Genomic DNA, 25,156 nt, shown 5'->3' with positions numbered 1-25,156 from the left:
AGCATGCAGCGCCAACACCCACAACCCCTGCATCCAGCCTTCCCCTTTAGGAGAATCTGATTCACAGACCTAAACAGGGCCATGCAGTTCCGGGCTTAATAGCAGAGTGCTCTTAGCCAATAAGCATGGTCCTCCATCAGACAAGTTTTACTATGGAGTGGCATCCGGATTAACCTTCAGGAGAACACCGCTATGACACTGGACCCAGGTAATTTGTCAAACCATACTGAGATGGCTTAACTACTGACTGTGGGATGCCACCAGGGCTGCAGTACATGGTGGTTATGGTGCTTGGAGTGTTCCTTTAAAAACAAACTGTAGAATGGATCCAACATTATAGAAAAGACAAGGTTGAACATGTAACATTAGAATGCCCAATAGGGTACATGACATCGCTAAAATGCAAATGTTTAATTTTCATATCACTAAGCCCAAAAACAGGTGAAATTTACCTAAGTATTTTTGAAAGAAGAATGCCCTATCCTATTGTTTGCTGAATAATTTGTACATATAATGTATATTTAATCTCCACTGAAAGAAATCTTAATTAGAATCTCCTTACAAATATAAATCATGAAACAAATTTCATCATCAGAATAAAAGGTCATGAGTATTTCTTCATTATTATTAAAAAGCATAAAGCATTTTATTTGTTTTATGAGCTCATTAATATGTTGAAGTTTTGCAGTCAAATACAATACTGGGTTTCCAAAAAATGAAAGGGACATTAAAACTTTCTAACAAAAAAAGAAATGTAATATTAAGAACATACAATTCATACTGTGGATAGTGATGTACCGAACTGTTCGCCGGCGAATAGTTCCTGGCGAACATAGCATGTTCGCGTCCGCCACCGCAGGCGAACACATGCGGTGTTCGGTCCGCCCCCTATTCGTCATCATTGAGTAAACTTTGACCCTGTACCTCACAGTCAGCAGACACATTACAGCCAATCAGCAGCACACCCTCCCTAGCAGACCCTCCCACCTACTGGACAGCATCCATTTTAGATTAATTCGGAAGCTGCAACCATTTTTTATTTTTTTTTCAATTTATTATTGATTTTTTTTAGTGCATATAAATGTTACAAGTAGATACTACCCCCAGACACTCTGTGTTACTGCAGATACTCCCTCCAGACACCCTGTGTTACTGCAGATACTCCCCCCAGACACTCTGTGTTACTGCAGATACTCCCTCCAGACACTGACACAGAGCAGAATAGGGACTGTTCCCCCTACATAGGGTCACTTGGCAGATATGGATTGACACCTATCCTAAGGATCCCTGATAAACACTGACACGGAGCCCTCCATGGGTGAAGATGGATTAATTTTTTTTTGTGCTCGGGTTTTTTATTTTATTTTTAAGTTCGACGGGTATGATGGCTTTTTATTTGGCCTTTTTTGGGGCTAAAAAAATGAAGATTTTAGAAGAAGAAGACGTTGAATAGTAAGTTGAATTTTACTTTACAGGGTAGTAATTTTATTCCCCCTTCACTATTTTTTAGGGTGAGGGGGGTAGGTAGGGGCTTTTTTATTTGGTTGTGTGACTAGGGGCTTGGGGACACACACTGCATACACACTATACACACACTGCACACACTATACACACACTACACACAATATATACACACTATACACACAATATACACACACACTGTACACACTATACACACACTGTACACACTATGCACACACACACTACACACACTGCATACACACACTACACACACTGCATACACACTGCACACACTATACACACTGCACACACTATACACACACTGCACACACTATACACACTATACACACACTACACACACTACACACACACTGTACACACTATGCACACACTGCATACACTATACACACACACTACATACACACTGCACACATTATACACACACTACACACACTATACACACAATATACCCACACACTGTACACACTATGCACACACTGCACACACTGCATACACTATGCACACACTATACACACACACACACTACACACACTGCATACACACACTATACACACTCTATACACACACTGCACACACTATACACACTATACACACCCACTATACACACAATATACACACACTGTACACACTATACACACTCACTATACACACAATATACACACACTTTACACACTATACACACACTGCATAAACATACATTTAAAAAAAATTGCAGCTGTTTTTTACATTTCAAAGTTGGGGAGGGGGGTGCCAAATAAAGGATCCGCCCCGGGTGCCAAATGCTCCAGGTACGCCCCTGTATAGAGGGGAGCCATGTTACTCTGTATATAGAGAGGAGCCATGTTTACACTGTATATAGAGGGAAGCCATGTTACTCTGTATATAGAGGGGAGCCATGTTACTCTGTATATAGAGAGGAGCCATGTTTACACTGTATATAGAGGGGAGCCATGTTACTCTGTATATAGAGGGGAGCCATGTTACACTGTATATAGAGGGAGCCATGTTACTCTGTATATAGAGAGGAGCCATGTTTACACTGTATATAGAGGGGAGCCATGTTACTCTGTATATAGAGGGGAGCCATGTTACTCTGTATATAGAGAGGAGCCATGTTTACACTGTATATAGAGGGGAGCCATGTTACTCTGTATATAGAGGGGAGCCATGTTACACTGTATATAGAGGGAGCCATGTTACTCTGTATATAGAGGGAGCCATGTTTACACTGTATATAGAGGGGAGCCATGTTTACACAGTATACAGAGGGAGCCATGTTACTCTGTATATAGAGGGAGCCATGTTTACTCTGTATATAGAGGACTGTTTGCGGTGCGTTAAACGGGGAGTTTGGTCTGTCACTGTGAACCGGGCGGAACCCTTACACTACCTGATCGATACAACATCATACCTGATGTTTTAAAGCACGTTATTCCAAACAATTTAGGAATGTTAGGTGATTTCTGCCCTTTATGGATTAAAACCAGACTCTGCATCAACTATGTAATTTTCCATGGGAGTTTTGCCATGGATCCCCCTCCGGCATGCCACAGTCCAGGTGTTAGTCCCCTTGAAACAACTTTTCCATCACTATTGTGGCCAGAAAGAGTCCCTTTGTGTTTTAAAATTCGCCTGTCCATTGAAGTCTATGGCGGTTCGCACGGTTCGCCCGTTCGCGAACATTTGCGGAAGTTTGCGTTCGCCGTTCGCGAACCGAAAATTTCGGGTTCGCGACAACACTAACTGTGGATTTAACTATCCTGTTTTAAAGAATGTGTGATGAAACTAGAATGCCATTACCAAACACCGACCACCCCCCTGTCTCATTATCTTCAAAGGAAACTGTAATTTAAGTGTCTGGAACTAAAATCGGACACTCGACTTCCCAAACACCGATCAAAGTATACGAACGCCTGCTTCCTTTTCCCGAACAACCAGGAGAGCGCTGTTCGGTAGTTTGATGCCCACAAACCAGGGGAACAATCGCTAGAGCCAGGGGGTTCCATTTGTGCATTTATTCAATTTTGTGACTTTTTTTAAATAGACCGAATGCACAGCCTAAACTCATGGAACTGTTTCTGGGCAGGAGCCTCGTGTATGGTCGGTCCAAATGGGACTTCCATAAAATTCCAAAACACCTGATCTGGGTGATTTTTGGATATGTTGGTGACCCAGATCAGGGCTATCGGGGGATATAACATTTATGGGCATTTTATGTGTTTTGGGGTGCTTTTCAAGTTTATGAAAAATTTGTTTTTCTGCCTGGTGATAATTGAGTTATTACTTTATCTGACTCAATTATCTCACAGGCAGATAGGAGGGAATTATCTGTTTGTATTGGGAGTGTCACACTTTGTCACTGTATTATTATTGGTTGTAAACGTTGTGTCCCTGTCCCCCACAAGATTCATGTGGGAGTGCCCCTTGCATGGGGACTTGCATAAAAGCCAGTATGGCACCCATTAAAATCATTCCTGTTGTACTCTTCATGAAGTCTAGGCTCATGTTTGGGTAACTGTCTACTTGCTGGGGAGAAACTACTTGGATGCTGCATTCGTCTGGAACCATTCGAATCTACACCCGAACTGCAAGCTATAATCACTCAGGCTCAGCAGTTCGGGAGCAAATATAGGCGAACAAGGTATCTACTATACCAGCGTTCGTAACCGAATGCAATCAACTAAAAGCAAAAAGTTAATTCAGAGGAAAATAATTCTGACAAAACAAATGATAAAGATGTCTATAAGTACTAGAATTTCTCAAGTTTAAGAAAACATTTTATTTCCCAATTTCCCAATCCCTCAAGGAAGAAAGAAAAAAAAATCAAGTATTTGCAAATCCTTTTTTAAAGCTCTGATTACACTTAGATTAGTATACAATGTCTAAACATGTACAATATTTATCAACCCCTTGACGATTATTGCGAAGTTCAAGAAAGTCATTTTGTTGTTTAAATATTAGAGGGGACCTTTGGACTCAGCACTAGAGACAGTCTTAGCAAACAGTGGAATCAGTTTAATTCTCACCTGAAATAATATCATTCATGTGTATTCAACCATAATCTTATTTCACTTGACAAATGAAGGGCGAGATAAAAAAGTAAGAATAGAGGGCTGAAACAGAGAACATAATTAAAAATAATATTTTAGTTAGTAAACTTGATCATCTTACTATGAGAATGTGATGCTATTCCCAGTTTGTGATTTTCATTTGTAAAACCTGATGGTTACATGGTTTCTTGTGAATCAGGCTGCTTTTGCCCTGCTTTCTGTCCCCACAGTAGACTCCTGACTCTCTCATCTGTGTTCTTCGCAAAGTTTGCTTTCCCACTGTGCTATGTGCTATGTGCTATGTATGTTTGCAGTCTCCCTTCTGTAGCCCTTTCTACCTTGTCATTTGTTTCTTTGTTTTGTGTTTTATGTGCATCTTGGATCTTGCTCCATAGTACAGGCTGGATATCTTCAGGTCACTATTGGAGATCCTCATTAGAGTAAAATTACAGTCACACATTTTCAGGTTGTATCAAATTAAAGGAACACTATAGGGTCAGGAATACAAACCTTCATTGCTGTCCTTATAGTGTTACAAACACTATTTATGTCCCTGCCCCCCTTAAATACAGTAAAAACTTACCTTTATCCCAGCGCTGCACAGTACTGTCTGCGCTTACCCTGCACCGAACCGCCTCCTTTGCTGACAGATAGAAAAACATTGGATTCACTGAGATAGTCAATTCTGATGATCTCAGCCAAGGAGGCGAGGGCGGAGCCAAACGTTTTGCAGCACTGACCCAGGGAGCACCACTAGTGGCCGTCTGAGTGACTGCCACTGGAGAAACATAGAAACATAGAAACATAGAATGTGACGGCAGAAAAGAACCATTCGGCCCATCTAGTCTGCCCAATTTTCTAAATACTTTCATTAGTCTCTGGCCTTATCTTATAGTTAGGATAGCCTTATGCCTATCCCACGCATGCTAAAACTCCTTTACTGTGTTAACCTCTACCACTTCAGTTGGAAGGCTATTCCATGCATCCACTACCCTGGAGGTTTCCCTATACAGCACTGTAAACACTGCCTTTTCTATGAAAAGGCAGTGTTTACAGGAAAATGCCTGTTAGCACTGGCTATACTTACCAGAACATATAAATTAAGCTGTAGTTTCTCTGGTGACTATAGTGTCCCTATGAATGGTAAAACTGGGGCAGAAAAATCTGATCTGGAAAAATTCTCCAACTTGGCAATAGCCAAAGCTTAATTATTTTAACTTGAATTTTATAGTATAGGTTTTAATTTGATACAATATGGAGTTTAGTGTATACAACCCTGTCAATTTTTTCTTTTTATTCATGTCTGCCAAATTGAGTGTTAATTTAGCCATGTCCACATTGGCACCAAATCTAAACTTGCACCCTGGTGTCACAACCCTTGGCTCGTCCCTTCTCACGCTAAGAACCTGTGATGGTAACTTTTATCTTAGGTAAAATGATACACTATATAATCCAGTCCTACTCCAATGTTGCAATCTGAGCACGCTACATTCCGATACCCACTGCTCTCTATTTACACTGACTTAACGGCTTCCATATTAGCATTATATTTTTCTTATAAAAAGAAAAAAAACAAGAACACGGATATCGCTTTTACCTTTCTTTATAGTATTTTTCCTTTAGTTTCCTAATGCATCACGTAACAGATCATTTAGACAATCTTTCTCTTTTGTTCTATAGAGATCGAACCATTTCATAAAAAGTGTCATTATTTTTGTTGCCATACAGGACTTGCAACATACATGCTTAGATCTTTCTACTATGTATTTGTATTTTTCTTTATTATTTCTAAACAAAGGCAAGTATGGCACTCCCAAACGTATAACAATGACACCATATGGAATCCACTCGTTCCAATCTTCCATAGAGCAGATCAGAAGACATATGATTTTATGGAGTGTCAGATACTTTTTGTTGCATTTGCAGTTTTTTTTTCCTTTTTAAAGCTTATGTTCTTGTAAAACAGCAGGTGCAATATACATTCTTCAATAAATTTCAAGAGCCTAGTTTAGCTATAAATACTCCTCCACCCCCTTTTAGGAAAAAGCCATCTGCAGCTTTGCAAGGTTAAGCATATAAGTCAGTTTCTGAACTTACAATAGAAAGGCAGTTATCCATCTCACAGCTAAATAAACCAAACATATTTTTAAAGCTGTATTACATCTTTAAAAGGTTACTCCAACCACCATGACCACTGTTGCTTTTAGAGGTGGTCATGGTGGTAGGAGCTTAAAAATGCTGCACATACAGAGATAGTTGCACTTTTGTGCTGAGGTCTAGTCGCTGGCAACAGATGTAGGGGAGATACGAGGGAGATTCTCCCTCGTAGGCAGCGCTACCAGCACCGTGTGCAAAGGGACACATCCCTCTGTACGCTCCCTCCCGCCTGATATTTGTTTACCGTTTTTTTAATTATCCCCTTCCTCCCCTGTATGCACTCTGAGTCAGTGAAACGGTCCAATCAAATGCTTCTCAATGGGAAGCATTCAACTGGACAATGAAAGGGGCACCACTGACAGATGAAGGTGTGAAAGGCAGCACTGGGATCTTCAACCAGCACTGGATTCAGTGTAACTTTATGTCACGATCTCTATTGTGACATGTGGAAGGCCAGGTGTGCTTATCTTGCTGGTGGCTTCAGGGGATTTGAACTCTGGCTGCTTTGATCCTGCTCTCTTTCCTCTGAGCCACCCATCTATTTATGCTTTTGCCTATGTCCAGCCTTGCCTTATCTCCAGCACTGGAGGCTGAACTTAACTCGTGGCTCCTCATGTCTATCTCGCACACCTGAAGCAGATCATTATTAGCTGGATATATAAGCACTGCCTTGCCCTGGGAACTTCGTCAGTTCATTTTCTCTGGTTCTACTGTTTGGCTCCTGTTGTTCGTATCTTGATCCAGTGTTCTCTCAGACTGATTCTGAACTTGGCGTATTTCCTCGATCATCTGACCTCTGGCTTCCCCTGACTTTGGCTTTCCACAACTACTCTTCTGGATATCCTTGCCTGCACTGCGACTTGGAGCACTATTTCTGCACAGCCCCCGTGCACAGACTCACAGCCCAGGTGGCCTCTTGCCTGGTCACCTGGGTCTGTGATTATTTGCAAGGGTGAGAGTATAACTCTGCACGTTGGACTACACACCAGGTAAGATCCTGACACTTTATAAGAAGAGGGGACCTAGTAAAGAATGCCAAGTAGGGACAAAGGGACACTATGGTCATTAGAACAACTACAGCTTATGGTATTTGTTCTGGTGAGTATAATCATTCCCTTTAAGCTTTTTGCAGTAAACACTGTTTTTAATAGAAAATGCAGTGTTTACATTACGACCTAGGGGTAACTCCACTGGCCACTGCTCAGATGACTACTAGAGGTGCTTCCTGGGGCAGTGCTGCACAGTGTGCAGAACTGCCATTCAGGGCCTCAACCCTCTCCATGGAGACATTGAACTTTCCTCAAAGAGATGCATTTATTTGGCTTGTACTGGGTCTGCCCCTGATCTGCCTCCTTGACAGTCTCAGCCAATCCAATGCTAAAGCATTTTGATTTGCTTAAATCAGCACTTCTGATGATGTCAGTCAAGCAGGCAGATCAGGGGCAGTGCCACCAGACTGGAATAAAGGTCAGATTTGTACTATATTTAGGGGGGGAAGGGGGCTAGATGGTGGTTTTGACACTATAGGGTTATATGTGTGTTCCTGGCCCTGTAGTGTTCTGTTAAACCAAACAGGATTTCAGAAAAAAGGTTAGAGTGACCCTTTAAGTGTGTGTTACCATAACTCGAGCCCCCTCAAACAATCAGGGTGGGTCATATTTCTCAATTCCTGCAGGTTAACACTATTTAAGCATCATACTTTTTCCTGTTTAGTAAGAAGAACTCTGTATGATATATAAAGTCAATAACTGATGCTATTGCAAATCCTTGCTATAATACGGATAGTTAAGATTCTTTAGAAACTGACCTTTGACACATTCGCTATGTAATAACAACGCAATTACAAAAGATCTATTTTTGGAAATGTACATAATCTTGATGTTGACAAAGTAAATAGAATTGCATTAATAACGGTATTGCCAACAATCTGATGGCTAATCTTGGACGACTGAGTAAGTGGCTCTATTTCCTGTTCGTCAGTTGCTGGCAGTGTCAAGCTGAGCCATAAGTGGAATAGCCAGCATGTATACTCCGATCTATATATATCTATATATATATATATATATATATATATATATATATATATATATAGTGAAATGCATCACATTTTTATTTTTTTATATATAAATAAATAAATAAATATATATATATATATATAATGTGATGCATTTCACTAATTCCAGAAGAAACCAAATAGATGCCTTTTAATGTCAATTCTGTAATATAACAGTATAAATTAATGTCAATTCTGTAATATAACAGTATAAAAATCTATTTTAGAACCTCAAATTCTACAGTTTACTTGGGTTCTCAGACGCAAAGTGGTAATGTATAATTAGTAAGAATAATTAAATTAAAATGTTACATCAGCCACCATAACCACTACTGCTTTTAGATGTCTTGTACGAACATATGTAGAAGAAAAAAAAATGTGGGGGATTAAGCCTATTACGTTATCCAAATCGAGTAGGTTACTAATCCTTCTGACTATATGTTTAAGTACGAAGATTTTAATAACCAACAATTGGAAATCAAATAATAAAACATACATCTAATCAAGTAACAGGACTTCTTTCAAACAACTAAAAAGATGGCTATAGATCGGAGGTGTAGTAAAGATATATAAGTCTCTAAATTGGGAATTGTGGAGACATGACAAGGAAATTTCACATATTCAGGCCAAAATAGTTTACTTGGGAGGAAAAATCCAACTTGCATAGGCTTAGAATTTATCACCATAATTTAGCGAATGCACCAATTGTCAAGTTTTTTATCCAGAAAGCGTGAGCAAACAGTAGATACCCAGATATTGTAGAAGTTAACTTAACCATAATGCCTTGCAATTCTAAAGAGTACCCTTCTAGAGGTTCTAAATAGAGATGTCCCAAACAGTTCTCCAGGAACTATTCGCCGGCGAACATAGCTTGTTCGCGGTTGCCGTGGCGGGCGAACATATGCGATGTTCGGTCCGCCCCCTATTCGTCATCATTGAGTAAACTTTGACCCTGTACCTCACAGTCAGCAGACACATTCCAGCCAATCAGCAGCAGACCCTCCCTCCCAGGCCCTCCCACCTCCATGACAAATAGGGGGTGGACCGAACATCGCATATGTTCGCCCACCGCGGCGACCACGAACAAGCTATGTTCGCCGGCGAACAGTTCGGGACATCTCTAGTTCTAAACACATAGAAGCTGTTTTTGCTCTGTTTATGCCTGAAATTAGAAAGTTAGAGAGCCTTTAAAACATGATTGATTAAAACACTGCCGAAAACTCAAAATATTTGTGTAGTAAATCATAATTTCATTCATCTTTGCAATAGAGAATCTCAATAGGGTTATTCACTAAGGTGAGAATTCAAAGTGAATTTTAAATTAGGACCAGATCAGCCAAACTGAAAGCATAGCCGACTTAGATCATTTTTCCAACTTACCTGTTTTAACATAAAATTTAAAGTTCACTTTGAATTCACATTGAATTCTTATTTTTTTGAATAACCCTGTAGATATTAAGTGGAACACAAAATGATCCATGTAACTGACACTATGCACTGAATCTAGATTTCTATACTTTTTCTTTGTTAAAAATCATCATTAGTTTTGACCATAACATATCTGTTTTGTTTGTTTTTAACGTAACTGTGTTTCAAACAAACATTTAGGAATCCTTATTACCATGCTTTAGGGCATTTGGGCTTCATTGTGAGTCACATTTTTCACACAGGTGTGGTTTCTGCGTATGTTCTTGGTAAACAAACAGACATCGCAGTTTAAGCTAGAAGAAGATCAACACTTGTCAAACATGGTAATTATTTCAATTACTATATAAGGGTATATGCTGCACGGTTACTTTCTAAAGAAAAAACTGTTTTCCTGCTACTTCGAATATATGCAATAACCAAAAGCAATGTGAATTTTAAAAGCCCTGGATATAATTGCTGAAAGTTGAAGAAACATTAATGAGACAGACAGGTCACCAAGATTATCCATGCCATGCTAAACCCATATACTATCAGCTTTTAATAGGAGAACTGTGATTATCTTTAATGGTCTTAAATATATTGTGTTAACTTATATATGGGATAGGGCACTTTGTTGCTTTGTAATAGGAAGAGTAGTGAGGTTCATCCATAGCGTCAGCTGGGGTAACGTCCCACCAGTTTTCTTGCAATAATACACAAACAAACTATATCATTCTTTTCTTTCTGTGGGGTTTTTAAACTTTTTAGTGTAAACTAACACCATTATTATGTGTATGTGTGATAAAATGTCCTTTTAAATATTAGCACTGCAGTTCACCTTGCTATACCCCTCTTTAGTTGCTAGGGAGAGTAAGAAAAAAAATAAAATAAAAAATCAGATTTTTGGGCGATGTCCCAAACATCGAATTAAACTCTACTTCACTGTTACGGCCCCTATTGTTTCTTAATGGAGCTCATTAGGGCAGCAAACAGGCAGCAAAAAAGTCACCCTTAGCCAGTCTACTGGGCTCTGATGGGGCCAAGTCAAATCCCTGTGTCCAGTCTAGTGCCCCACCAACTTGAAATGCCACCAGCTGTCACTGGTGCTGAGATTTCTTAATCTCAGTCCCATATACCATAGGACTCAGAGCAGCACCTCCTTAGACACGCTTCAAATCTGTGTTTTCTTGATTTGCGACCAGAAGTTGCCCCTATTTAATTTATTTTTTTCCTCAAAGCCCTGCTCACAGTCAGCCTAATTGCTGTACTTGGCTGCCAGGCATTGTATACCAAGTCTGACGTTTTCTGAGTCATTCCCTATCTCTGGAGCGTATGGGTCATGCACGTGACAATGTCACAAATTGGCTCAGATAAACTTGATATTGCATGACCACATGCAGTCACATACATAAGGCTGAAGCTAGAAAGACAATTGAGAGCAGATATGGATCTTACCTCCTCCTGCCTGGCATATGTTTGAGTATTATATGGGCTTGGCACTGACCAGAATAATGTTAAATTTACCCAGGTTCTTCATGGGTGCCAAGATACATTTGATGCCTTTCTAGCAAAATAGTCAATGACACTATCAGAGAATGAGATCAACAGGGCTCAAAACGAAAAAATGAATTGTTAAGAGTTCACAGTGAATTTCAAATTGTAGACTAAAATAGCTGAAATGGAAACAGTGGGTAATTTTTTTCAAAAAATTTTGGCTAATTTTGGCTTAAGCTTTCAAACTCTGAATTCCCTCCAATTTACACCTTAATATTTTATGCGTTAGCAAATCCCATTTGATATACATCACCCATGGCACTCACAGACATCCCACACAATTCTCACACACATTCATAGCCATTAGTTATTCCTATATCCCACTGCATGCAATACTGCAAATAATATGTCGAGAGTAGCATGCTCAGAGTAAAACCATGTCACTATCGCTAGATTTCTAGAGTGAAGAAATCCAGAAAAAAAGCTTATAATTCTTGGTAGATACTTCCAAGACTTTCTTCGAAGGTCATTTCTTTTGATGGTGCAATAAATAATCTACCTGGGAGTACTAATTGTTGCTTTGTATTTCATAAACCTATGTTCTATGCAGCAAACACTGAGCAGCTCGCCTAACGGATATATATACAAATTGCGATTTGTCCTAATTTTAGGCAATAGGCAACTCGTCTGAAAATTGTGAATGATGAAACAGCATATGGACAAATCACGAAATAAACAATGGACGTACAGAAGTGAGAAGTTACCAATAGAGAGAAAATAAAAGCCACGCAGCAAAAGGCATGGCAATGTGTACATTATATTTATATTTTGCAGTACACGGATAAGCTGATTTTTGTGCCCATTTGTTTTGCTTGAATCCTTTTTCCTGGATTGCAAAATGTTTCCAAACTGTAATGCCACATGGACGTAACCAAAATCCTCCAAAACAAAAAAGATTTTGGATGAGTCATTTCAGAAGAACCTCATTATTTTGCACGAATAGTAAATATACAGAGTAGTATTCCGGTATAAGAGTGCAGAACATTTGAAGAAATACACTATCATACCCAGGTTAAGTTCAGCCTAAGTGTGCACAAAAGGACTCACAGCTGTTGCAGAACTACAACATTTGCTCTGGCAGTTTCTGAAATGCCTCTATCACAATGTCTGTTAAAGGGATACCAGAAGTACCAGGAATACAAAGCTGTATTCCTGGCACTATCGCTTCCCCCCCCCCCCCTTTCTTCGCGCCCATCTGCCCAGGTAAATAAAGTGTTAAAACCCCCTTTTTAACTAATGCGCATGCACAGCAAGTGCCGCATGCGCATTATACCTTCCCATAGGAAAGCATTGAATCAATGCTTTCCTATGGGGAAAAAATCTGATGCTGGGTGTCATCATGCAAAACTCGAGGACATCCAAAGGTCTGTTTCAATCCAGGAAACCCTCTAGTGGTTGTCTGGTAGACAGCCACTAAAGGCTGACTTAGTGCTGCAATGTAAACATTGCAGTTTCACTGGAATTACAATGTTTAACATAGCAGCACTAGGTGTAAAAGGGACACTGCACCCAGAACACTTCAATTAGCTGAAGTGGTCTGGGTGCCTACAGTGTCCCTTTAATAGGAGGTTTGTCTTCAGCCAAGCTATATGAAAAGGTATGCAGTCATTGCTGCTTTATCATTAAAAATATATTTTAAAAAATGCAAAGTTGGAGCGGACTATAAAGCAAATCAAATCTAATAAAAATCCAATATAAATAACTATATTCACAATAAGCCTAGAATCTTTGGTTAGAGTACAGTTAAGCAGATGCTCAAATTACATAAATAGCCCCCATCTGCTGCTCATGGGAGGGGGTGGGGGACTTTAGCAAATCCCCATATTTTCCTATAGAACCCCAACCAGATGGCGTCAGGTGTGGACAGTGACCTGTCCACTTTTCATTATTTAGTTTCTTCCCCCAGCAAATGTCCCCCCTCCCCTCCACCCCCCATTCTGTTTTTTTTAAATTTCCGAGTTTCATGTCCATGGGGGGTTTCTTAATGACTAGGTTCCAAAGGCTACGCAGTAGCTAGTTTTTACTTGTATTAAGCAGCAACTGACCTCTCGCTGTTTAGTAGATATGATCCTACTTGCAGCATAGCGGGTGGATCATTAGGCAAGTTTTACTTCTCCATATATTATATGGGGCTCATATGAACACCGATTGGCATTTTTACATATTTATTTCTACTTTTTAATGTGTTGGCCGGCTAGCAAGTGCTGGCCAGCCTCCACAGCACTAAATCCTTAAGCTGGCTGCCAAGATGAAATATATATATATATATATATATATATATATATATATATATATATATGTAGAAACTTTTTGCCTTTTGACTGCTACTGCTGTTAGCAGACAAATAGTTTGGATTTTTAAAATCTGGGCCCTGGTTTTAAGTATTGGAGACATTTTCTTTTAATAATCAGGGTCTGTATGTTAGCACTCTTGCAGCTTTCGGTCTGAACTTTGGAGCCTGCCCTGCACAATCTGGACCTTGTTATATGCTGTGAACTATGTCCAGATTCTGCTGTCCTAATGGATCTGTACAACAGCAGATATTTCAGGAATTAAAGCCACTTACAAACTAATGGTCTCACAAATCTCCACTACTGACAGCCTCCACTACTGATAGTTACACCAAATGTATCATATGCAGACTGAAGCAGTGTGAATCATGGTCTATCAGTTAGCAAGATGACACCAATGCATCAAAACTCGCATTTATACTATGTCTATTTTGAAGCTAAAAACTAGAGCATCTCTCTCCACTGCAGTCAATCACCGATTTATTGCATATTCTATATGTGTGTCAATATTGCACTGAAAATTATTTTGTACCATGAAATTGGAGAAAAATTAAACCCATATGTAAGGAACAAATGCATCACACAACATGCATTATAGGGATATAATCACCAAACTACAAATTGTAAAAATCGAAATCCAATTTTTTTAGCCACAGTATTGCAGTTTGATACAGTTCAGAATATTCTGGACAACCAAACAAACCCCTACATTGTTACAGAAGAGTGTATTTTACATGTTGACGTGTTAGTTATTTAACCGGACCTAACCTCATTATTTGATAAATATTTGGCTGGGGAAGACTGATGGAAGTTACAGTCATCTGGAGCTTGAGGACTGGTATTTGAATGCCCTAGAACAGGGGTAGGCAACCTTCGGCACTCCAGATATTGTGGACTACATCCCCATAATGCTTTTACACCCATAATGCTGGCAAAGCATCAGTCGAGGTGTAGTCCAAAACATCTGGAGTGCCGAAGGTTGCCTATGCCTGCCCTAGAACATCAATGATAAAACAGAAATAGTTTTGATATTTTCATATAAGTCACGTTTTGAGCAGATGCATTTTTATATCTTAAATTACCAGAAAAGAAATGTGTGTTTTTACATTAATATACTTTCAATTTTCATCTTGGAGGGATATTAAAAAGTAAAGCTTAGCATTGTCACAACAACTTGGGTGTGCATTGTAAATCCACAGAGTTAAATCAATTGAGTATCTTATGTTAAAAAGATACTCAATTGACTGTCTTGTACGGTTCTATACATGATATTTTAGAATATATTTGTATCCTGTTCAACAATCATATGCAATGTATAACCACACAAACAAAAAATAAGTTTGCAATGATGTTGAAAGTTAGACTGTGAAGTGCACTATGCACTATTTATCCCAATGTCCATGAAATCCCATTATAATATGGAACATTAAAATGAGGGCATTTTAAATTTTATATTTTTATTTCCAGTCCTATAAATATATATATTTTTTAAATTAATAAATTAAATAATGAAAACCACAGTACCTTTCAAGAAAAGTCTTCAAATCAGGTGCAGAAATGCATTCCTCTTGTGAGCACTCTGTTACTCCTGTTTGTTTGGACAAGCCTGCAATAAGACTGCAGAAGGTAATGACAAGTGTTACCTTGTTTAGCAGGTATTACCACAGTTAGACACACCTTGCCCTGCCTCTTGTCCTTTACTCATTGACATGCCTGTTGCATGATGCATTCTGGGAGTTGAAGTGCTGGAACTGGAATTATCTTATGCTTGCAATAAACAGTGGAAATACATTACCCAGAAACCTTAGAGATCTAGCTGAGCTTATACCTGAAACCAGAGAATCAGTTTCGGTAGAAGGAGGTACCAGGGATGGGTGAAATTCATATTTACTATTTGTCACGTTTTATATTTACTTTCCAGTAAGTTGAGGAAGCAGAGTTCATTATTAGACTATTTTAGTTTTGTTTGTTTTTGTTTGTTTTTTAATTATATTCCTTTTTCTGAACACTGAATTCCATATTATAAATAAATAGTGATTAGAACTGATAATGCATTTTGTATTAACTCTCTGAGAATAAGCCAGCATTCAATGTAGTAAAACAGCATAATGCAAATATACTGTCTGCAGAGGGCTTTAAATTATTTTAAATGTAATATATAACTATTATGGATTTAACCCCTTCACTTCCAAGTTAATTTTGTTTACATATATTTATCTGAAACATGGAAGACGTACTTAGCACATGCATCAAGGATCAAAAAAGGAATTGTTTGTATAGATTGCTGTCCAGGCATACATTCAAACGATGTCAAAGTTAGCTTCTTATTTGGCCCGCTTCCTATTCGCAGGCTGAAGTTAGCTTCTTATTCGGCCAGCTTCTTATTCGCAGGCTAAAGTTAGCTTCTTATTCGGCCAGCTTCTTATTCGCAGGCTGAAGTTAGCTTCTTATTCGGCCAGCTTCCTTTTCGCAGGCTGAAGTTAGCTTCTATTTCGGCCCGCTTCCTATTCGCAGGCTGAAGTTAGCTTCTTATTCGGCCAGCTTCTTATTCGCAGGCTGAAGTTAGCTTCTTATTCGGCCAGCTTCTTATTCGCAGGCTGAAGTTAGCTTCTTATTCGGCCAGCTTCCTTTTCGCAGGCTCTGCTGAAGTTAGCTTCTTATTCGGCCAGCTTCTTATTCGCAGGCTGAAGATAGCTTCTTATTCGGTGAGCTTCTTGTTCAGTGATAAAAGATAGCTTCTTATTCATCTAACTTTTTTATTTATTCAAAATGTATGTAAATATTATGAACTGTGCAATATAATTATTAATTGATTAATACAGTATTCATATGCAAGCCATATTTCTACACATTTCTGATATAATAAAAAACAATAAAAAGAATAATCAATCTTATTAGCTACATAAATTAAGTTGGCTCATTCAAATTTACTCTTGTTTCTGTAAAGTAGTACATTGTATCTTCCACCTCTAAAATAAATAAATAATACATGTGTCACTTAAAGGGGGCATCAAGATGCCACCTTCAAATCAATGCCATCTAAACTATATCCATCTTGCCATGTTGGCATTGATTTCTATACACTGGGGACCCCTCTCTGTCATACAGTAATATTTAGCGTGAACCAAACCACGTTTCATTAAAAAAGTGGCACCATTAATTCAATGCATTTCAATGGGGATTTCTGAGTAGATAACCAAGGTTTTCCTATATGAAACCATCTTGGCTCACCCAAAATGCCATTGATTTCAATACACTGGGGGCCCCTCTATATCATCCAACAACATTTAGTCTGAGCCAAACCACATTTCATATAAAAACTGGCACCAAAGTGGCACCATCGACTCAATGCATTTCAAAGGGGATTTCTGAATAAGTAATCAAGGTGCTCTTATTTAAAAAACATCTTGGCTCTCCCAAATTTACATTGTTTTAAATACACTAGGAACCCATCTGCTTTATACATTGGGGTCCAGTGAGCAGTTCACTCATCTTTGTTGTGTGTGTGTGGTGTGATTGACACGGCACATAGGCAGTTGCAGAGTTGTAGATAAGTGTTGGAGTTATTTTAAACATCAGAGAAACATTTATGGGTCGACACATTTCCAAGCACTAATATGAATCAACTGGCTCTTTATATACGGCTATTCAGGAATCACCTGAGATTCTGTTGCCTTAACTCCTCTGAAGTGGCAGTGGTGCATTGCCAATCAATGTGGCCATCCACACTATGAACATGAAACCATGATACACGAGGCATTTAGACGAAGGGTACATATAACCTAGCAGCTCTTGATGGTAAACAATAACCGATGATATGATGCCAACTTATAGCTTGCATGACATCAATGGTATTAATATACCACAAGATCTGTAATGGCAGCGTATAAAATAATGTCCTATATTCAATGTGGTAATTACGGGGGCTACCCCAATGCCCTTCACCTATTCATTAATCCCCATTGAAATGCATTGAGTTGATGGTGCCACTTTGGTGCCAGTTTTTTATACAAAATGTGGTTTGGCTCAGGCTACATGCATTCACATGACATAGAAGGTTGCCCAGTGTATTGAATTCAATTGTATTTTGGGTGAGACAGATGGTTTTTATATTGGAAAACCTTGGTTACTTATTCATAAATCCCCATTCAAATACATTGAGTTGATGGTGCCACTCTGGTGCCTGTTTTTTTTGTTGTATGAAACGTGGTTTGGCTCAGGCTAAATGCATTTAGTTAGATGACATAGAAGGTTGCCCAGTGTATTGCAATCAATTGTATTTTGGGTGAGCCAGGATGGTTTTCATATAGAAAAACCTTGGTTACTTATTCTGAAATCCCCATTGAAATGCATTGAGTTGATGGTGCCACTTTGGTGCTAGTTTTTGATACGCAATGTGGTTTGGCTCAGGCTAAATGCATTCAGATGACATAGAAGGTTGCCCAGTGTAGTGAAATCAATGGTATTTTGCATGAGTCAAGATAATAATAATGTATTTAACCAGGAAAGGTATATTCAGATTGCTCTGGTTTTTAAGTACATCCTGGGGATGTTACCTTAGCCCAAAATCCAGGGGTTGTTACTATTACCCAATTTAATGGTACTCATTTTATCTACCTCGGAAGATAAAAGCAGGCCACTCCTACAAACGTGCCCAAGTGCCATTACCAGTATAGGGTATCATCAGTTTTTATTATTATTGGAAATAAGAAAAAAATACCTTTATTAGAGACTCTGTGCGATGTAATTTGTGATGCATACCAGGAATGAACTTATTCAGAAACTGTAGGCCAAAGGAAGACTGCCAAAAAGGTTGAGGAGGAACTATGTTGGAGCAGGTCAACACGCCAAGCATCATAAATCTAAACACTGGTGAGATCCACAACTGTGTATGTGTGAATGTGTGTGATTGTGAGTGTGCTTGTGTGACTATATATATATATATATGTATATATATATATATATACACACACATATATACAGTATGAAAGGAGCTGGGGATGCTTTGAGGTAACTGGCCTCAGGGTAGAAGAGAGGGCAAATTCAGACAGCCAAATAAGCTCCGCTGACAAGATGACATTGGAGAAGAACTTCGGTATGAAGATTGTCACGGTATCTGGGAAGATACTTTCCAGTTGTGTGCAGGGCCATCTTTAACACGGGGCAAATGGGGCAGCTTCCTGGGCCCAGTTGATCCTGGGGGGCCCAGAGCAGCAGCTCTGTGGGCCCCGCGATTTGCGCAGCCCCTATGGACCAGGCGGTGCGGCTCCCGCACACTGAGGAGGCTCCCCGGGTGGCCCATGCACTAAGGGCCAACCGGGGAGCATGTGTCAGCAGGGGCCCGGTGTTCCCTTCCTGTTCTGCAGTCGGCTGGGAGGAAGTGACGTCACTTCCTCCCACCGGAGATAATAGCCGCATGGAAGTAGGAAGGCAGGGAGGAGGGGAGTTCCAGAGGAGAACTCCCATCTGCCTCAGCCTGCCACTGCACCAGGGAAAACACCCTCCAGGAAAAGGTAAAAACCTGGAGGGTGGCTAAATGTTTGTCAGTAGGTCTGTGTGTGTGTGCATGTCTGTGTGTGTCAGTATGTTTGTGTGTGTATGTCAGTATGTCTGTGTCAGTATGTCTGTGTATGTGTGTGTCAGTGTATGTGTCTGTGTGTATGTACGTCTGTGTGTGTCAGTATGTCTGCCAGGATATATTTGTGTGTCAGTGTATGTGTGTGTCAGTATGTATCTGTGAATGTTTTAATGTCTGTCTGTGTGTATCTGCCAGTACGTCTGTCTGTGTGTGTGTATGTCAGTATGCCTGTGTATGTCAGTATGCCTGTGTGTGTGTGTGTCAATGTGTCTGTCAGTGTATGTGTCTGCGTGTGTCAGTATATCTGTCAGCGTATGTGTTTGTGTGTGTGTGTCAGTATATCTGTTAGTGTATATGTCTGTGTATGTATGTATGTCTGTGTGTGTTTCAGTATGTCTGCCAGTATATATTTGTGTGTCAGTGACTGTGTGTCAGTATGTATCTGTGAATGTTTTAATGTCTGTCCGTGTGTGTATGTGCCAGTACGTCTGTCAGTGTTATTGCGGGTTGGGCGTAATTGGGGGGTGAGGCGGTGGGAGGGGCAGGGCCCAGGGGGCCCAAGAAAATGCATTGCCCAGGGTCCTAATCATATTAAAGACGGCCCTGGTTGTGTGACTCACAAAGAACAGAACATATATAAAGAACTTCTACAGTAGTACCTTACACCCACACAGTTGCCCCAAATTCAGATTGTATCAACTAGCAAATGTTGGATAGGATGTGGTCAAGCTGGAACATTAAACAACCAATGGCGGGCATGCTTGCAGCCTTACTGGAAACAAATTGCATGATTGTTCTCTTTAGCTCTTTACAGAAATCCATCAACCTTTTAATACCTACCACCCACTTTTGTGTTTTTGTTGATGGTAAAATTTCCTTACCGTCCACCAGTGCCGCAGTAACTAATTTTATAGCGCAAGTGCAATTTTTTTGTGGGTGTGGTGCACGTTGTGTGAAGGGTGCTGTGCAGGTGTGAAGGGTGCTGTGCCCGTGTTAAGGGTGATTTGCGTGAGGGGGGCAATGCGTGTGTGAGGGGGGGAGTGTGTGTTTATGTGTGAAGGGTTCATAGGGTCTATACTTTTGGGAAGGTGGGTGAGATGTGCCAATTTATCTTAATGTCCAACCCTCCCTTCTGCTTACCTATTACCAGGGTGGGGGGACATAATGCTGGAATCTTTGGTGGTCCAGTGGTGGCATGTTCACTTTAGCCCGCAGCTCCTCCGGCTGCAGGCTGACTCTCCTGTCCTCCTGCGAGCACAGTACTGTATTGGAGCGTTGTCTTGGTAATGTGCTGCAATGCTCCGACAAGCCTGCTTGCGGGAGGAACACAGAGCCTCCCAGGCCCTTCCCTCCCTCTGCTGAAACTAAGTGCCAGTGGGCCAATGAGGGAGATTTTTTATCTCCTCACCAGCCCTAGAGGGCTTACAGCAAGGTTGGCTCTGCATGGGCTGGCAGGGAAGATGAAAGGATCTCCCCTGCCGGCCTTGGTCCACGGCCATCAAGGCCCACTGGGCATTTTTGGCAGAACCTACCACCGCCCACCTGAAATCCCAAACCAGTAGGGACCAGGTTGACTACCCCTTGGAATTCTTACTTTCCCAACATGTCAATGGTCTGAAATGTACTGAGAACAAACTAATCATCAAGGTGACATTAACAGCCATGAAAATTCCATCCCAATACTGGAGCGAACCATAACTACCATCAAAGCAAGAATTTAAGGGAGATCTATCAATTTCCAGGATATTTAAGATTATGTTTAATTATCCCTATATTTAACAAATATGTATTTGTCATACGTGAAAAAAATAATTATATATACAAATCCACATCTCTTTATCTTAGGATGCCCAGAAGTATCCTAATGAACATCAGAACATGCCACAAGTAGTGGGACTTCATGTTCAGGGATTTCCCTCATTGTTCTAGTATCGAGGGAAATATTGCATTAAAAAAAGATTACATTTGGTAGAATAGTCTGGGAATTAAACACTGGCCATTCAAACAGTTGCAATCCCCAGCATCAATATTACTTGGAGAATATGAGCATAAGAGAGTAAACTTCATTGCAGAAATGAAACTATAAAGTTCCCCGTGACAAGTTACAACTGGGGAATCCGTGGCAAATTCTGATTCTTAATCTCCTTAAAGAGACACTATAGTCACCTGAACAACTTTAGCTTAATGAAGCAGTTTTGGTGTATAGAACATGCCCCTGCAGCCTCACTGCTCAATCCTCTGCCATTTAGGAGTTAAATCCCTTTGTCCCTAGTCACACCTCCCTGCATGTGACTTGCACAGCCTTCCATAAACACTTCCTGTAAAGAGAGCCCTATTTAGGCTTTCTTTATTGCAAGTTCTGTTTAATTAAGATTTTATTATCCCCTGCTATGTTAATAGCTTGCTAGACCCTGCAAGAGCCTCCTGTATGTGATTAAAGTTCAATTTAGAGATTGAGATACAATTATTTAAGGTAAATTACATCTGTTTGAAAGTGAAACCATTTTTTTTTTTTCATGCAGGCTCTGTCAATCATAGCCAGGGGAGGTGTGGCTAGGGCTGCATAAACAGAAACAAAGTGATTTAACTCCTAAATGACAGTGAATTGAGCAGTGAAATTGCAGGGGAATGATCTATACACTAAAACTGCTTTATTTAGCTAAAGTAATTTAAGTGACTATAGTGTCCCTTTAACCCCTTAAGGACCAGACCTCTGAAATAAAAGGGAATCATGACATGTCACACATGTCATGTGTCCTTAAGGGGTTAAAGGGACACTATATCACCAAAACAACTTTAGCTTAAAAAAATCAGTTTTGGTGTATTGATCATGCCTCTGCAGTCTGTATGTCTCTGTATGACTGTCTGTGTATGTATTCAAAAGGAATAAACGCAGGCAACACTCCAATAGTAAGGATGGTATATTTATTGATAGGTGAACCACCCCAAAGAAAGTGCGATGTTTCGGCTCAGCAGAGCCTTATTGCATGAGCTGAAACGTCACACTTTCTATGGGGTGGTTCACCTACCAATAAAAATACCATCCTTACTATTGGAGTGTTGTCTGCGTTTATTCCTTTTGAAGACTTTACTGGTGGATCCAGCGATGTCCGCCTGACACAGAGCATCCACCACTGTGGATGGCCGGAGCATTTACACGGTATCAGTGTGCAGGGTTCTTTGTTTGTCTGTGTATGTATGTCTCTGTGTGCCTTGTCTGTATATCTCTTTATGACTGTCTGTGTATGTATGTCTCTGTATCATTGTGTAAGTATGTCTCTATATGCCTATCTCTGTTTCTTTATGTCTGTGTCTGTATGTCTGTGTGTGCCTCTGTCTGTATGAATGTATGTCTGTGTTTGTATGACAATGTACCTGTGTTATGGAATTATTAAAACCTTTATTAAAATTTCTCATTAACTCCATTTAACTTCATTATATGACAGATTTTCCTAACAGCATTTAGAATATTAGAAAGAGAATGTATTGTATGTATTTTCTAGAAGGATATGACTAACACCGGAATTATCAAGTTCCTGTAACATGAAACAAAGTATACCATAGCTAGCTCATGAGAAACTGCTCTAATGAAATGTCCATTCTCTAAAAAGCCTTGAACCTGACCTCGAATATAACATCACTAACTACTCAAAATGGCGCTTAAAGCCACCCTCCCATCGAGTAAAGCCTCGTGCTAAGCAAGATGGCGCCTGAACCATCGTGTCCACACCCGTGTCCAAGATGACGCCACCTCTCGGTGGGAGGACACTTAGCCAGCCACTTAGTACTTGAGCCAATTAATAATATTGATGGGTGGACATTGACATAACCACTTAACACTTAACCCAATTAATGATGTTTATTTGTTGTTATCTTGATATTCAATGATGATGTAATATTGCTCTTATAAGGGTCTGCGAGCCCGCTTTTTAACCAGATGCCATTACATTTTCTCGAAGTTCTTTTAACCTGAACTCCGTGTGTCAGTGTGAATTTACTTCTGCGTATACGCAATTTAATCATCTCAGATTTGGACAGGAACAGATAGACATTCAAACATATTTGTTTGCTTAAAACAATCTATATCAATTTGGCGCATCCAACGTGGGGCATCGGGTTATGGCCTTTGGCCGTAAGCCGTCCTATGAAGACGCTGGACGGAGGAATCCGGGGGCAAAGAAAGGAGACTGATCACCTCCCAGTACACGGTAGAGACTACTGCAGAGCATAGCCGGTATGTTCCAGCCCCTTTGATTGACCCGTCCCAGTGTCTGTGACTGCTACCGGGAGGACATCAAAGACAGGTAATATCTTGCCCGGTGCCTTATTGTTACCCACTTGTTTACATGCATTTTTGCCTATCTGTTGCCTGGGTTTGTTTATTGGTCTGTTTCTAGCTTAAGTGCCCGGGTGGAGTGTTTGTCTGTTTGCCCCTTTTGGGATAAAGGGGGGTGGACCTGTGGGTGTTTGCCTGGGGGTCCTCTGTTGCCTGTTTACCCCTTTTAGGAGCCACGTGGCTGTGGCTGTAGGGAAAAAGGGGTTTGGACCTGTGGAAGTTTTCCTGGGGGTCTTCTTTTGCCTGTTTACCTCTTTTAGGTGCTGGTTAGCTGCAGCAGTAAGGAAAAAGAGGTGGGGGGAGTCTGTGGAAGGGTGTAGACTCATTGCTTCCTGGGGATTCCCCATGGTGTCACTTTGATAGCCTAGCTAGCCTCATTGTGTACATTGCTCTGCTTGCAGAGAGGTGGTATCCTCCAGCCTCGAGTGCTGAGGCTGGTGGCATTCCAATTTTATTTGTGGTGCGTGGATTCGGGCAGGCATTGCTGTCTCCATCACCACGTGGTAGTGAGACTTACGGGTGGGTCCGTAGGGGCGCTACGAGAGTGAGGGAAGTGGTGGTCACGTTTATCGGACCGCTGTAACGGGGGAGGCATACGGATCTCGGGCCGGTGTCAGCTGTTTTCCGTGGCCGCTGGTAGTGAGACTTGAGGAAGTCGTTCTCCGAGCGGGGACACTACGAGTTTGAGGGAGGTGGGTCTTGGCCACATGAGTAAAGGAAAGGGATTACTGTTGAATTTATTTGAACTGTGATGCATGCACTGTATTTCAATTGAATTGTTGTCTTAATTGGGAGTCATTCAAACTCCTGTGTCTGTCTCTACTTTCACTTTACTTTTACTTTTTTTTACTCTACTTCCTGTGTTATTTACACTTTCCCCTCCTATTTCTCTTGTGAGAGAAGTGATTGGTCACACACTTCTCACCTCACTCCAATCCGTGGCTACCTCGGGTAGGCGGAATAAGTGACTAGTCTACGTTTTGGGAAGACGCACGTAGGGACCCACCCCTCACGTGGCAGTCGAGCATTGTAGACCCTCTGTTTCTCTATCTTCCTCTATATCTGGGACGCCTTTTATAGGGGGAATGGGTCAGGTGTTAGATAAGCCCAGTAAAGGCTGGTTAGCGTGTGATCTAGTTGAAGACAGAGAGGGTGAAGAGATGGTTAAAGGAGTTGAAAGAATTGCTAAGGTGTGTAGGATTGCTGTACCTTCATGTGGTAGATTACAGCCAGAAAGCTGGCGTAGAT

The 25,156-nt window shown here is 40.5% G+C and overlaps 1 protein-coding gene across 1 annotated transcript in view; it reads right to left on the bottom strand.

Annotated features, from left to right (window-relative positions):
- Positions 1-15,606, bottom strand: part of MACC1 (MET transcriptional regulator MACC1) — a 37,646-nt gene extending 22,040 nt beyond the window's left edge. The window contains exon 1 of the mRNA XM_063450723.1: positions 15,519-15,606. The gene's annotated coding sequence lies outside the window, so the exon portion shown is untranslated. The remainder of the gene's footprint in view (positions 1-15,518) is intronic.
- Between the last annotated feature and the right edge of the window lie 9,550 nt (positions 15,607-25,156).

This window comes from Pelobates fuscus, chromosome 4 (genome assembly GCF_036172605.1).
Source record: "Pelobates fuscus isolate aPelFus1 chromosome 4, aPelFus1.pri, whole genome shotgun sequence".
Taxonomy (NCBI): Eukaryota; Metazoa; Chordata; class Amphibia; order Anura; family Pelobatidae; genus Pelobates; species Pelobates fuscus.
This window is presented reverse-complemented; position numbering and strand designations above follow the sequence as displayed.